Here is a 12,528-nt window from a genome sequence, read left to right as displayed (position 1 = left end):
TTTCAGATTGCAGAAGACAGTCCTCACCCCCAACCTTTGCATCACCTGGAAATAGGAGTGGAGGAAGGGAGTCCAGAAATGACTGAAACAGAATTTCCTGCCCATTCAATAGCTACTTTCTTTAAGCAGTTTAATCTGAAGAAATGTGATATTTCTTACACTCAGAGTTGTGGTGAAAATTTTATTGCCTTTCCTCTTTTTCCCACTTCATCTGTAAAATGACAATTATTAAACCCCTCCTGCAAAGTTGTTCTAGCATGAAATTAGATGGCATGTATAAAGTGACTATATCACATAATATATGTTCAATGAATAATTACTAAGAAATATGTGTCTCCACACATTGCAAGAATGGAATCAGGTGTTAAGTTTTCAAAGAAGAACAAGACATGCTTTCAGTTCTCAAAAACTTTGTCATAATTAGAGATGTAGATTGAGTATATAGAACTATTTAAAAGTACTAGATTCATAACTCTTAGCAAAAAATGCAAGCAGGTAAGATGTGTGAGAGGCCATAGGGAAATTGAGTAGAAGGATTTGGAGGCAGGACTTGTGACATTAAACAGAAAACCTAGGGGAAGCTTAGAAGGGAAAACACTGGGGGTGAAAGGAATTTGTGTATGATGCTATCACTGGCATGCAGCTTTGGGTTTTTTTCCCTTGTACCCTTTTCTCCTCATTTTCTAGAAAATGAAAGTTATAGGTACGCACACTGTACAGAGTAAACTAACTCAACAGGAATGTGCAAAGAAAAGCTTAGTCTCTCTCATCTACCTCTCTTTACCCATGCGAGGGGAAGTTTTCCCTATTAACCTTCTTGAGGTCTTTTGGCTGCTCTAATAATTATATTGACACAAGACAGATTAACCAGAAGAAAAATTAATTCATAGGTATGGAGGTCTCATAGAAATAGGATCCCCAAAGTGATCAAAGCGGGCTGTTTATATATCATCTTTACACAGAGGAAACAATCATTTGTGAAGATTTAACAAAACAACGGGTCTTGTGCTTGGGGTAGAGACAAATGAAGAAGTAACGAAGTTTGTTTATATAACTTTCTTAGTCTTAAGTTCCCTAACTTTTGTTGTTAAGGATGTTTTCTATCCTCCTTGGTATATAGAAGATACCTTTACAAGGGAGATTTCTTTCTCACTTTCAGGGGGAAAGAGGAGGGTCAGAGTGTTTTAGTATCACTTTTTTTTTTTTTTTTTTTTTTTGCCAGTTGTTTCTAGAGTGATTTTAATTTGAAATAATTGATGTGTCATTTTGGTATCTTTGAGGGTAGCTTTCCTTGAGTCCCCACAGTTTTGTCCTCTAAGACTTCCCTGGAAGTTTCACATATTAAAAGCTGAGCTGATGGATTTTTCTATTATTTCATTGAATTGGGTTCTTAGTCCTGAGCATAGGTCAGTTTAGTTAAACTCATTTCAGGAGATGGTGATACAAGTGGGCTCCCAAAGTCAGGCCTACATTGCACAAGCAATTGGGTATTTGAGAAGAGATGTATCTATGGAAACAAAGAAAAACAGAGGTTAATGATTGGAGCCAACTATAGTCAGTTTCTGAGCCCAGGAGGCAGCTAGTCAAGATTTCTAGATGTCAAAAGTTGAAGCATCTTTTGCAGTTTGAAATATCTCTGATAATCTTATCGAGTGTTCAGCAAAACTTTCTGAGCAGCCTGCACAACAGACATGAAGAAGATTGCTTAAAAATATGAGCAATTTCTGTGATTTCTTTGAAGTTTATATCAAGTCATCTAGCTTCAATCTGCAGGGCTTCAGGAAAAAGGACAATCTTAGGCAATCATTCCAAGTAAAAAGGTTGGGAGGAAAAATTTGAAACCTGTTTCAAGAGGTGTAGCCAGATATTGGAGGATACCAGAAGAATTAAAGATTCCATCCAGTGAATAGGTAGGAAACAAAATCTTGAAGACAATTAGTAAAACTTGAATCTGATATCTACAAGTATGTTTTATAGCAGCTTCCACTGAAACATAATTTTTCTCTCTAAAATCACTTATACTTTTATCAAAGATAGCCTTTAAGACTAATTTGTTTGCAAAATAAGTCTAGATTTAATACATCTGACATGGCTATTTATGTGAGTTCTGCAAGAACAGTGATTACTATACAGGTTTTTAAAAAGTCTGTTTTGCTGGCACTTTTCATAAGGAATCTTCGGATTGAACGTTTTAAAAAATCAGTCAGTTAATTACTGGGGGGGGGGGGGGGTCTGCCCTGGGTCTCTTTCGCTGCGTGTGCACAGGCTTTCTCTAGTGGTGGCAAGCAGGGCTACCCTCTAGTTCTGGTGCATGGGCTTCCCATTGTGGTGGTTCCTCTTGTGGGGTACAGGCTCTCGGTACAAGGGCTTCAGTAGCTTTTGCACATAGGCTCAGTAGTTGTGGCACATGGGCTCAGCTGCCCCTCAGCATGTGGAATCTTCCCAGACCAGGGATCAAACCCATGTCCCCTGCATTGGCAGGCAGAATCCCAACCAATGGACCACCAAGGAAGTCCCAGAGCAAACTTTTAATAGCCTTTCAAGGCTAAGAAGCCAAGTCAAACATTTGCCATCAGATATCACCTGCAATATTGATAGATTTGAGTGAATTCCTTTCTTCTTGAGGTCCCCAAAATATCCTGAGATTCCTGGGCCTGCCTGGGAACCGATCTTCCTTATGCACCTGGTAAGGTTTCTGGGAAACCTGTAAACAAGGTGGGAGAAGGCAATGGCACCCCGCTCCAGTACTCTTGCCTGGAAAATCCCATGGACAGAGGAGCCTGGTAGGCTGCAGTCCATGGGGTCGCTAAAAGTCGGATACGACTGAGCGACTTCACTTTCACTTTCATGCATTGGAGAAGGAAAGGGCAACCCACTCCAGTGTTCTTGCCTTGAGAATCCCAGGGATGGGGAGCCTGGTGGGCTGCCGTCTATGGGGTCTCACAGAGTCGGACATGACTGAGCGACTTAGCAGCAGCAAAGTCAATCTTAGTTCCTCAAAGCTGTCTGGTCATATCTGAATCTAGGTTCATTCTCAAATGTGAAATTCCAGCTAAAGCCTTGGCAATAAAACCAATGTTTCTATTTGTGTCCTGTTACAAGAAGAGTAGATTCTTATTGAACTTATGAAAGCAACTATATTGCCATGAAAATAAGAATAAGCACTGTGAGTTTTCTGAGTTCCAGAGGGATCAGTCAGGGAGAAAAATGATAAACATTTCTATTCTGCTTACAAAGATAAAATTTATCAAACTATTCTAAGTTGTTAAAAGAGAACAAATATGCTCTAAGTTAGATAAAGGAGTTTTTCTTATATCTGGAGGAACAAAACATCTTTTGAAAATTAGCAATGTTTCAAGTGAAAAAAATTATAAAACATTATAATCATCTTCCTTAGTACAGGCAGTCCCATGTAGTTAATTCTTGTTCATCTTCCTCTTCTATTAGTTTTATTTTAGACAAAGACACAATTACTTGTGAAGATTTAACAAAACAAAAGAGCTTGTACTTGGGGTAGCAAGCTAATAAACAAAGTAACAAAATTTACTTACAGAGCTTTCTTAGCCTTGAATTCCCTAACTCTTGGGATAAGGATACTTTCTATCCTCTTGTTATAGGGAGGATTCCTTCACATGGGAGATTTATTTCTCATTGTCAGCAGGACAGAGGGGAGTCAGAGTTGCTTTTTATATCTTATTTCCCACCAGTTGTTTCTTCAGTTCAGCTCAGTTGAGTTCAGTCACTCAGTCATGTCGGATTCTTTGCGACCCCATGAATCGCAGCAGGCCAGGCTTCCCTGTTCATCACCAACTCCCGGAGCTCACCCAAACTCATGTACATCAAGTTGGTGATGCCATCCAGCCATCTCATCCTCTGTCGTCCCCTTCTCCTCCTGCCCCCAATCCCTCCCAGCATCAGGGTCTTTTTCAATGAGTCAGCTCTTCACATGAGGTGGCCAAACTACTGGAGTTTCAGCTTCAGCATCAGTCCTTCCAATGATCACCCAAGACTAGTCTCCTTTAGGATGGACTGGTTGGATCTCCTTGCAGTCCAAGGAACTCCCAAGAGTCTTCTCTAACACCACAGTTCAAAAGCATCAATTCTTCGGCACTCAGCCTTCTTCACAGTCCAACTCTAACATCCATACATGACCACTGGAAAAACCATAGCCTCTACTAGACGGACCTTTGTTGGCAAATATCTCTGCTTTTTAATATGCTATCTAGGTTAGTTGTTTCTTAAGTAACTTTAATTTGGAATAATCAGTATGCCACTTTAGCAAGCTCTGGAACAGCCCTTCGTGAGCCTCAACACCCAGAAGCAACCACTTTCAACACATTTTACTTTTTTCCCTTTTCTACATCATATAACACATGGGATCTTAGTTCCCCAACTAGGGATCAGACTTGCGCCCCTGCAGTAAAATGCAGACTTAACCACTGGCCAGGGAAGTCCTGATTATTTATTTATTTTGGCTTAGTTGCAGCATGTGAGATCTAGTTCCCTGACCAGGGATCAAACCTGGACCCCTTACACTGGGAATGCAGAGTCTCAGCCACTGGACAACCAGGGAGGGCATCAAATCTTTTATTTGTTTTGTTCTGTTTTTCCCCTTAGGTATATGATCTTATTTTTTCTAAGTTATATACTAATATTTCCATTCTTGATTTTTTTAGTCATTATCTATTAATATTAATTGAAAGATGCTTACTCCTTGGAAAGAAATTTATGACCAACCTAGATAGCATGTTGAAAAGCAGAAACATTACTTTGCCAACAAAGGTCCGTCTAGTCAAGGCTATGGTTTTTCCTGTGGTCATGTATGGATGTGAGAGTTGGACTGTGAAGAAGACTGAGTGCTGAAGAATTGATGCTTTTGAACTGTGGTGTTGCACCAGTCAGAATGGCTGCGATCCAAAAGTCTACAAATAATAAATGTTGGAGAGGGTGTGGAGAAAAGGGAACCCTCTTACACTGTTGGTGGGAATGCAAACTAGTACAGCCACTATGGAGAACAGTGTGGAGATTCCTTCAAAAACTGGAAATAGAACTGCCTTATGATCCAGCAATCCCACTGCTGGGCATACACACTGAGGAAACCAGAAGGGAAAGAGACACGTGTACCCCAATGTTCATCGCAGCACTGTTTATAATAGCCAGGACATGGAAGCAACCTAGATGTCCATCAGCAGATGAATGGCTAAGAAAGCTGTGGTACATACACACAATGGAGTATTATTCAGCCATTAAAAAGAATACATTTGAATCAGTTCTAATGAGGTGGATGAAACTGGAGCCTATTATACAGAGTGAAGTAAGCCAGAAGGAAAAACACCAATACAGTATACTAACGCATATATATGGAATTTAGAAAGATGCTAACAATAACCCTGTGTACGAGACAGCAAAAGTGACGCTGATGTATGGAACAGTCTTATGGAATCTGTGGGAGAGGGAGAGGGTGGGAAGATTTGCGAGAATGGCATTGAAACATGTAAAATATCATGTATGAAACGAGATGCCAGTCCAGGTTCAATGCACGATACTGGATGCTTGGGGCTAGTGCACTGGGACGACCCAGAGGGATGGTATGGGGAGGGAGGAGGGTTCAGGATGGGGAGCACATGTATACCTGTGATGGATTCATTTTGATATTTGGCAAAACTAATACAATTATGTAAAGTTTAAAAAAAAAAAAAAAAGAACTGTGGTGTTGGAGAAGACTCTTGAGAGTCCCTTGGACTATAAGGAGATCCAACCAGTCCATTCTGAAGGAGATCAGCCCTGGGATTTCTTTGGAAGGAATGATGCTAAAGCTGAAACTCCAGTACTTTGGCCACCTCATGCAAAGTGTTGACTCATTGGAAAAGACTCTGATGCTGGGAGGGATTGGGGGCAGGAGGAGAAGGGGACTACAGAGGATGAGATGGCTGGATGGCATCACTGACTCGATGGACGTGAGTCTGGGTGAACTCTGGGAGTTTGTGATGGACAGGGAGGCCTGGCATGCTGCGATTCATGGGGTCGAAAAGAGTCGGATACGACTGAGAGACTGAACTGAACTGAGCTGAACTGATTAATATTAATGGGCTTCTCAGGTGGCTCAATGGTAAAGAATCCACCTGCAAATGCAGGAGACCTGGGTTTGATTCCTGGGTTGGGAAGATCCCCTAGAGAAGGAAATGGCAGCACACTCCAGTGTTCTTGCCTGGGAAATCCCATGGACAGAAGAACCTGGCAGGCTACATTCCATGGGATCACAAAGAGTCAGACATGACTGAGCAACTAACACCATAACATTATAACAACAACAAATTAATATTGACATATCTCATTTTGGAAGATGAGTTTTCTTTAGTTCTTATACTTTCACCTTGTCCCAGTACATGCATTCCTTTTTGCTCCCCATCTGTCTAGTATAGTTATTTCATAATTTGTGACACAGCAAAATTATTGCATTATGATGATGATGTAAATGTTATTCACAGCTATGCCTTATAGAATACAGTGACTTATATAAGCGTGATCATTTCTCTGATTCACAATTGTATTTTCTCTGGATTAAAAAATTATCCTTTAATTAAAAATAAAATAGTTTCCTATGCATGCCTAATGGACATGTTCTGCCAATTGCTTAAATCTTTTGATGTGTCAGACATGTCCAGTATTGTGATGTTGCATATCCCTGAAGCATTTGTTCCTGAGGCATGCTAACCTGCCCTCATCTGACTGTTCTTAGTGTCCTTACATACCTGTGATCATTGAATTGCTTACGACCAGGCTTCTCTGATTCCTTCCACTTCTCCCCCCCGTACGGTCTCACAGCTTCCTTTGCTTAAAAAAAAAAAATTTATCCACTGACGTTAAGGAAGCACAGCTTGTAAGTGGCTCTCTGAGAGAGGGTGCAGGTGATGTAAACAATTGGATACCCTGGATGTCTGAAAATGCCTTTATTTTTCCCTCATGCTTAATTGATATTCAGAGTCTCTATGCTTTTAAGTGACCAAGCCCCTGCCTCCAGCGGAGGCTTGCCTCTGTCTCAGTATTTTAAGATTTCATGGTGAGGTGACTTGGGTGTGGTTATTTTCAGCCATTATCTGGGTATTCTGGATTCTCTTTCAGTCTGGATACTTGGGTCATTCCACTCTGGGAAATTCACTTGAAATGCTTCTTAAATAATTTTCTCCCCTCATTTTCTCTGTTTGGTTTCTTGGGAGCTCCTTTTGTTTGAATGTTGAACTTAAGAAATTATCCTCTGCTTTTCTGGTTATTTTCTATTGTCCAGTCTGCTTTCTGAGCAGTTTCTCCAGTTTTACCTTCTATAACATGTCTATCAAGTTTGTAACTTACGTCATTGATTTTTTAAAATATTTATTTTTTTAGCTGTGCTGGGTCTTTTTGCTGAGCGGGCTTACTCTAGTTGTGGAGAGTGGGGGCTGCCCTCCAGTTGAGGTGCATGGGCTTCTCTTGGTGTAGGGCACAGGCTGTAGGCACGAGGGCTTCAGTAGTTGCTGCACTGGCGCTCATTCGTTGTGTCTCACGAGCCCCAGAGCATGCAGACTTCAGTAGTCGTGGCTCATACGCTTAGTTGCTCTGAGGCAGGTGCAATCCTCCCTGGACCAGGGATCGAACCCGTGTCCCCTCCATTGGCAGGTGGATTATCATCCACTATACCACCAGCAAAGCACTCCATCATTGTATTTTTAAAAATATCTAATATCTTCTATTTGTATGTGTTGATTTTTTTTTTTTACAACAAACTACCTTACCTCACATGCTAGTAAAGTAATGCTCAAAATTTTCCAAGCCAGCTTCAGCAATATGTGAACCATGAACTTCCAGATATTCAAGCTGGTTGTAGAAAAGGCAGAGGAACCAGAGATCAGATTGCCAACATCTGCTGGATCATTAAAAAGCAAGAGAGTTCCAGAAAAACATCTATTTCTGCTTTATTGACAATGCCAAAGCCTTTGACTGTGTGGATCACAATAAACTGTGGACAATTCTGAAAGAGATGGGAATACCAGACCACCTGATCTGCCTCTTGAGAAACCTGTATGCAGGTCAGGAAGCAACAGTTAGAACTGGACATGGAACAACAGACTGGTTCCCAATAGAAAAAGGAGTACATCAAGGCTGTATATTGTCACCCTGCTTATTTAGCTTATATATGGAGTACATCATGAGAAATGCTGGGCTGGATGAAGCACAGGCTGGAATCAAGATTGCTGGGAGAAAGATCAATAACCTCAGATATGCAGATGACACCGCCTTTATGGCAGAAAGTGAAGAAAAACTGAAGAGCCTCTTGATGACAGTGAAAGTGGAGAGTGAAAAAGTTGGCTTAAAGCTCAACATTCAGAAAACTAAGATCATGGCATCTGGTCCCATCACTTCATGGCAAATAGATGGGGAAACAGTGGAAACAGTGGCTGACTTTATTTTTCTGGGCTCCAAAATCACTGCAGATGGTAATTGCAGCCATGAAATTAAATGACTCTTACTCCTTGGAAGGAAAGTTCTGACCAACCTAGACAGCATATTAAAAAGCAGAGACGTTACTTTGTCAATAAAGGTCCGTCTAGTCAAGGCTATGGTTTTTCCAATAGTCACGTATGGATGTGAGAGTTGGACTAATAAGAGGGCTGAGCACTGAAGAGTTAATGCTTTTGAACTGTGGTGTTGGAGAAGACTCTTGAAAGTCCCTTGGACTGCAAGGAGATCCAACCAGTCCATCCTTCGTCCTTGGGTGTTCATTGGAAGGACTGATGTTGAAGCTGAAACTCCAATACTTTGGCTACCTGATGTGAAGTGCTGACTCATTTGAAAAGACCCTGATTCTGGGAAAGATTGAGGGCAGGAGGAGAAGGGGACAACAGAGGATGAGATGGCTGGATGGCATCACCGACTCAATGAACATGAGTTTGGATAAACTCTGGGAGTTGGTGATGGACAGGGAGGCCTGTCGTACTGCAGTTTATGGGGTCGCAAAGAATCGGACATGACTAAGCAACTGAACCGAACTGAACTGAACCTTACCTCCATGAAGATATCAAAGATAACGTTTCTTCTCTGTATATTTTCTTTGGTTCTTCCAGTTTACTTAAACTGTAACTCAGTTCTCTTTGTGTGTGTGTGTGTGTGTGTTAAAAGATGTCTTAGACATTTGGCAATCCTTCATGTTTGCACATAGTTGAGAGCATGGCACACAGCATGTGAGGGTGGAGCCTGTTGACTCTGTTGTATGAAGATTTGTCAAGACCAGTGCTAATATAACTTTATCTGATGATGGGCATGTTTTCTGTCAAATAACCAATAGCCATACATCTTTGATCACTTGAAATGTGGCTAGTGCAACCGAGGAAATGATGCTTTAATTTTATGTAATCTAATTAATCTAAGTTTTATCGGCTTCTCCGGTAACTCAGCTGGTAAAGAATATGCCTGCCATGCAGGAGACTCCTGTTCGACTCTTGGGTCAGGAAGATCCCCTGGAGAAGAGATAGGCTACCCACTCCAGTATTCTTGGGCCTGGGTTCTCAGATGGTAAAGAATCTGCCTGCAGTGCAGGAGACCTGGGGTCAATCCCTGGGTTGGGAAGATCCCCTGGGGAAGGGCATGACAACCCTCTTCAGTATTCTTCCCTGGAGAATCCCCATGGACCGTAGCCCACCAGGCTCCTCTGTCCATGGGGCTGTAAAGAGTCAGACACAACATGACTGAGTTTTACTGTAAATCACTACAAGTGGCTGCTGCTGCCGCTGCTGCTAAGTTGCTTCAGTCGTGTCCGACTCTGTGCGACCCCATAGATGACAGCCCACCAGGCTCCTCTGTCCCTGGGATTCTCCAGCAAGAACACTGGAGTGGGTTGCCATTTCCTTCTCCAATGCATGAAAGTGAAGAGTGAAAGTGAAGTCGCTCAGTCGTGTCTGACTCCTAGTGACCCCGTGGACTGCAGCCTACCAGTGGCTAATGACTACTATATTGGACAATGCAGGTCTAGGCTTTCCCTTTGATTTTTTTTTTTTTTTGTAGTGAATTGGGCTGGATTCATTAGAGAAAGAGTTTTGAACTCCTTTCTGAGAGGCTCAGGCTTGAATGCTATCATTCTCAGAGCCAGGTAAAGAAAGGGGAGTAGGGGCAAGGAGGATTTTTGTTCCAAAATGCCAGTATCCACATATTTTTAATTTATTGCTTGGTATTGCAGTTCTCCAACTCTCCCAGAGCCCTGTTTTAGGTTTTCCAAAAAGAAACTTCTAGGTTTTGTTGGGGGTGAATAGGGGTTTGAGACTCTGATACTGATTTTTTTCTCTACCTTCAATCCCACTTCCATAGCTGCCCAGTGCACAAATTCCCAAGACTCAAGTGTAATCAATGCCTCTCAGCTTTTGTGTCATCATTTTGGGACCCAGGGCTTTCCTGGTGGCTCAGATGGTAAAGCATCTGCCTGCAATGTGGGAGGCGTGGGTTCGATCCCTGGGTTGGGAAGATCCCCTGGAGAAGGGAATGGCAACCCACTCCAGTACTCTTGCCTGGAAAATTCCATGGACGGAGGAGCCTGGTAGGCTACAGTCCTTGGGGTCGCAAAGAGTCGGACACGACTGAGTGACTTTACTTTCTTTCCTTTTTGGGGGACCCCATACTCTTGGAACTGGTACATTTAGCGATCTTTCATTAACCTTCCAGACTTCCAAATTTTGATGCTGTTGTGTGTGTCCCCATTCTTTGTCCTTGTGATTTGATGTCTTAAAAAATTCTTTACCATGTCTTAATAGGGTTTCTGAAAAGTATAAAAAACAAATGAATATATTCAGTGGGTCGTATTTACTCCACAGTTGGTTTATTTCCCATATGAGTTGTCTTAATGTATTCAGGCTGATATTACAAGAATACCACGGACTGACTGGCTTCAACAACCAACATTCATTTCTCACAGTTATGCAGACTCGGAAGTCCAAGATCAAGGTGCTGAAAGATTTGATGTTTGGTGAGGACACTATTCCCATTCATAAGAGTTCCATCCTCATGAATTTGTTGATTCTCAAAGCTCCTACCTATGTAATCACATTGGGGGTAAGGATTTCAACATATAAATTTTGGAGAGATACAAACATTCAGTTTATACCAGCAGATCTACATTTATTATCTTTCTAAACTGATCACTTACTATACTACTTTTTAAAGTTGATTTTTAAAATGATTATTTGCAATGTCATCCAACTATTATAATTTATAATTCCTATCTTAAGGAATAATTTCAATTCTGTGTAAAATATTTTTGCCTCCTTTTTTACCAACTTCGTCAGCTGACTTCAATAAGCATTTTAAATTTTCACTATTGAGATTGAATCAGGATAATTAACTTTGTAAAGACTTAAATATTGGGTTGGCCAACAAGTTCATTAGGATTTTTCTGCAATGTCTTATGGAAAAAACCCGAATGAACTTTTTGGCTAACCCAATATAAGGTAACTCTTTTTACGTCTGTGGAATAGTTTTCGGAGAAAATATTATTTATATTCAAGTTCACATGGTATTTAGGCAAAACTGTACACAATAGTAAGCCTGGGTGTGATTTAAATACACAATCAATGCTATTATGTTTTCTTCCTCTTTTCCCAATAAGGGGGTGGTCAAGCATAAAGACTGGATTTTCCTGGGGGATTCAGATTCAAATTACTAAGGATTATAGAAAAATAAAATGCTGTCTATTGTTTATCCATTTTTATGGAGTTGGGCATAACTCTAATACATATTTAAAGATATCTATGACAAGGGAGCCATCCCCGTTAGTCTAGTGGTGAGTATCCCCGCCTGTCACTCGGGAGACCGGGGTTCAATTCCCCGACGGGGAGGCAACACACCCTTGGGCTTCCCTCATAGCTCAGTTGGTAAAGAATCTGCCTGCAGTGCAGGAGACCCAGGTACAATTCCTGGGTCGGAAATATCCCCTGGAGAAGGAAATGGCAACCCACTCCAGTATTCTTGCCTGGAGAATCCCATGGATAGAGGAGCCTGGCGGGCTACAGTCTGTGGGGGTCACAAGAGTCGGACACAACTTAGCGACTAAACCACCACCACCATGACAAGGGAGAACAGCAGAGTCATGGGTAGAATCAGCCATTTTTATTTTACAAAGTACCACATGTTAAACTTGTATTTCAGTTTGGACTTTTTATGGAGTTGGATGATTTGTTTCTGCTCATTTCCTAACTTTTCTTGTAGAATAAAATTGGTTACTCATCTCCTGTCTACCACAGGTGAGCCCAGTCAAGGTCCATGCTTAGAGCTTCCAAAGGGCTCCAGTCTTCTTTGAGAATGATGCCTTGGTGAATAAGCAGCCAAAGTTGACTTTTGCTCAGATATCCTTTGGGTGCTTAAATGAGCCTCTTCTCAGTGGACTGCCCTTTTGTCTTTGTTAAATCTACAGTTTCACTTGTGTGAACCTTCACTTCAGTTCATTCGCTCAGTCGTGTCTGACTCTTTGTGACCCCATGAACCACAGCACGCCAGGCCTCCCTGTCCATC

At 41.5% G+C, this 12,528-nt stretch overlaps 1 non-coding gene across 1 annotated transcript; it reads left to right on the top strand.

Annotated features, from left to right (window-relative positions):
* The first annotated feature begins 11,783 nt into the window (after positions 1-11,783).
* Positions 11,784-11,855, top strand: TRNAD-GUC (transfer RNA aspartic acid (anticodon GUC)). The gene has a single exon. It is a non-coding gene; the product is annotated as a tRNA-Asp (tRNA).
* The last annotated feature ends 673 nt before the right edge of the window (positions 11,856-12,528 follow it).

Source organism: Bos javanicus, chromosome 1, assembly GCF_032452875.1.
Source record: "Bos javanicus breed banteng chromosome 1, ARS-OSU_banteng_1.0, whole genome shotgun sequence".
In the NCBI taxonomy this organism is placed as follows: Eukaryota; Metazoa; Chordata; class Mammalia; order Artiodactyla; family Bovidae; genus Bos; species Bos javanicus.
The sequence above is the reverse complement of the archived record's forward strand: the minus strand, read 5'-3'. Positions and strand labels throughout refer to the sequence as shown.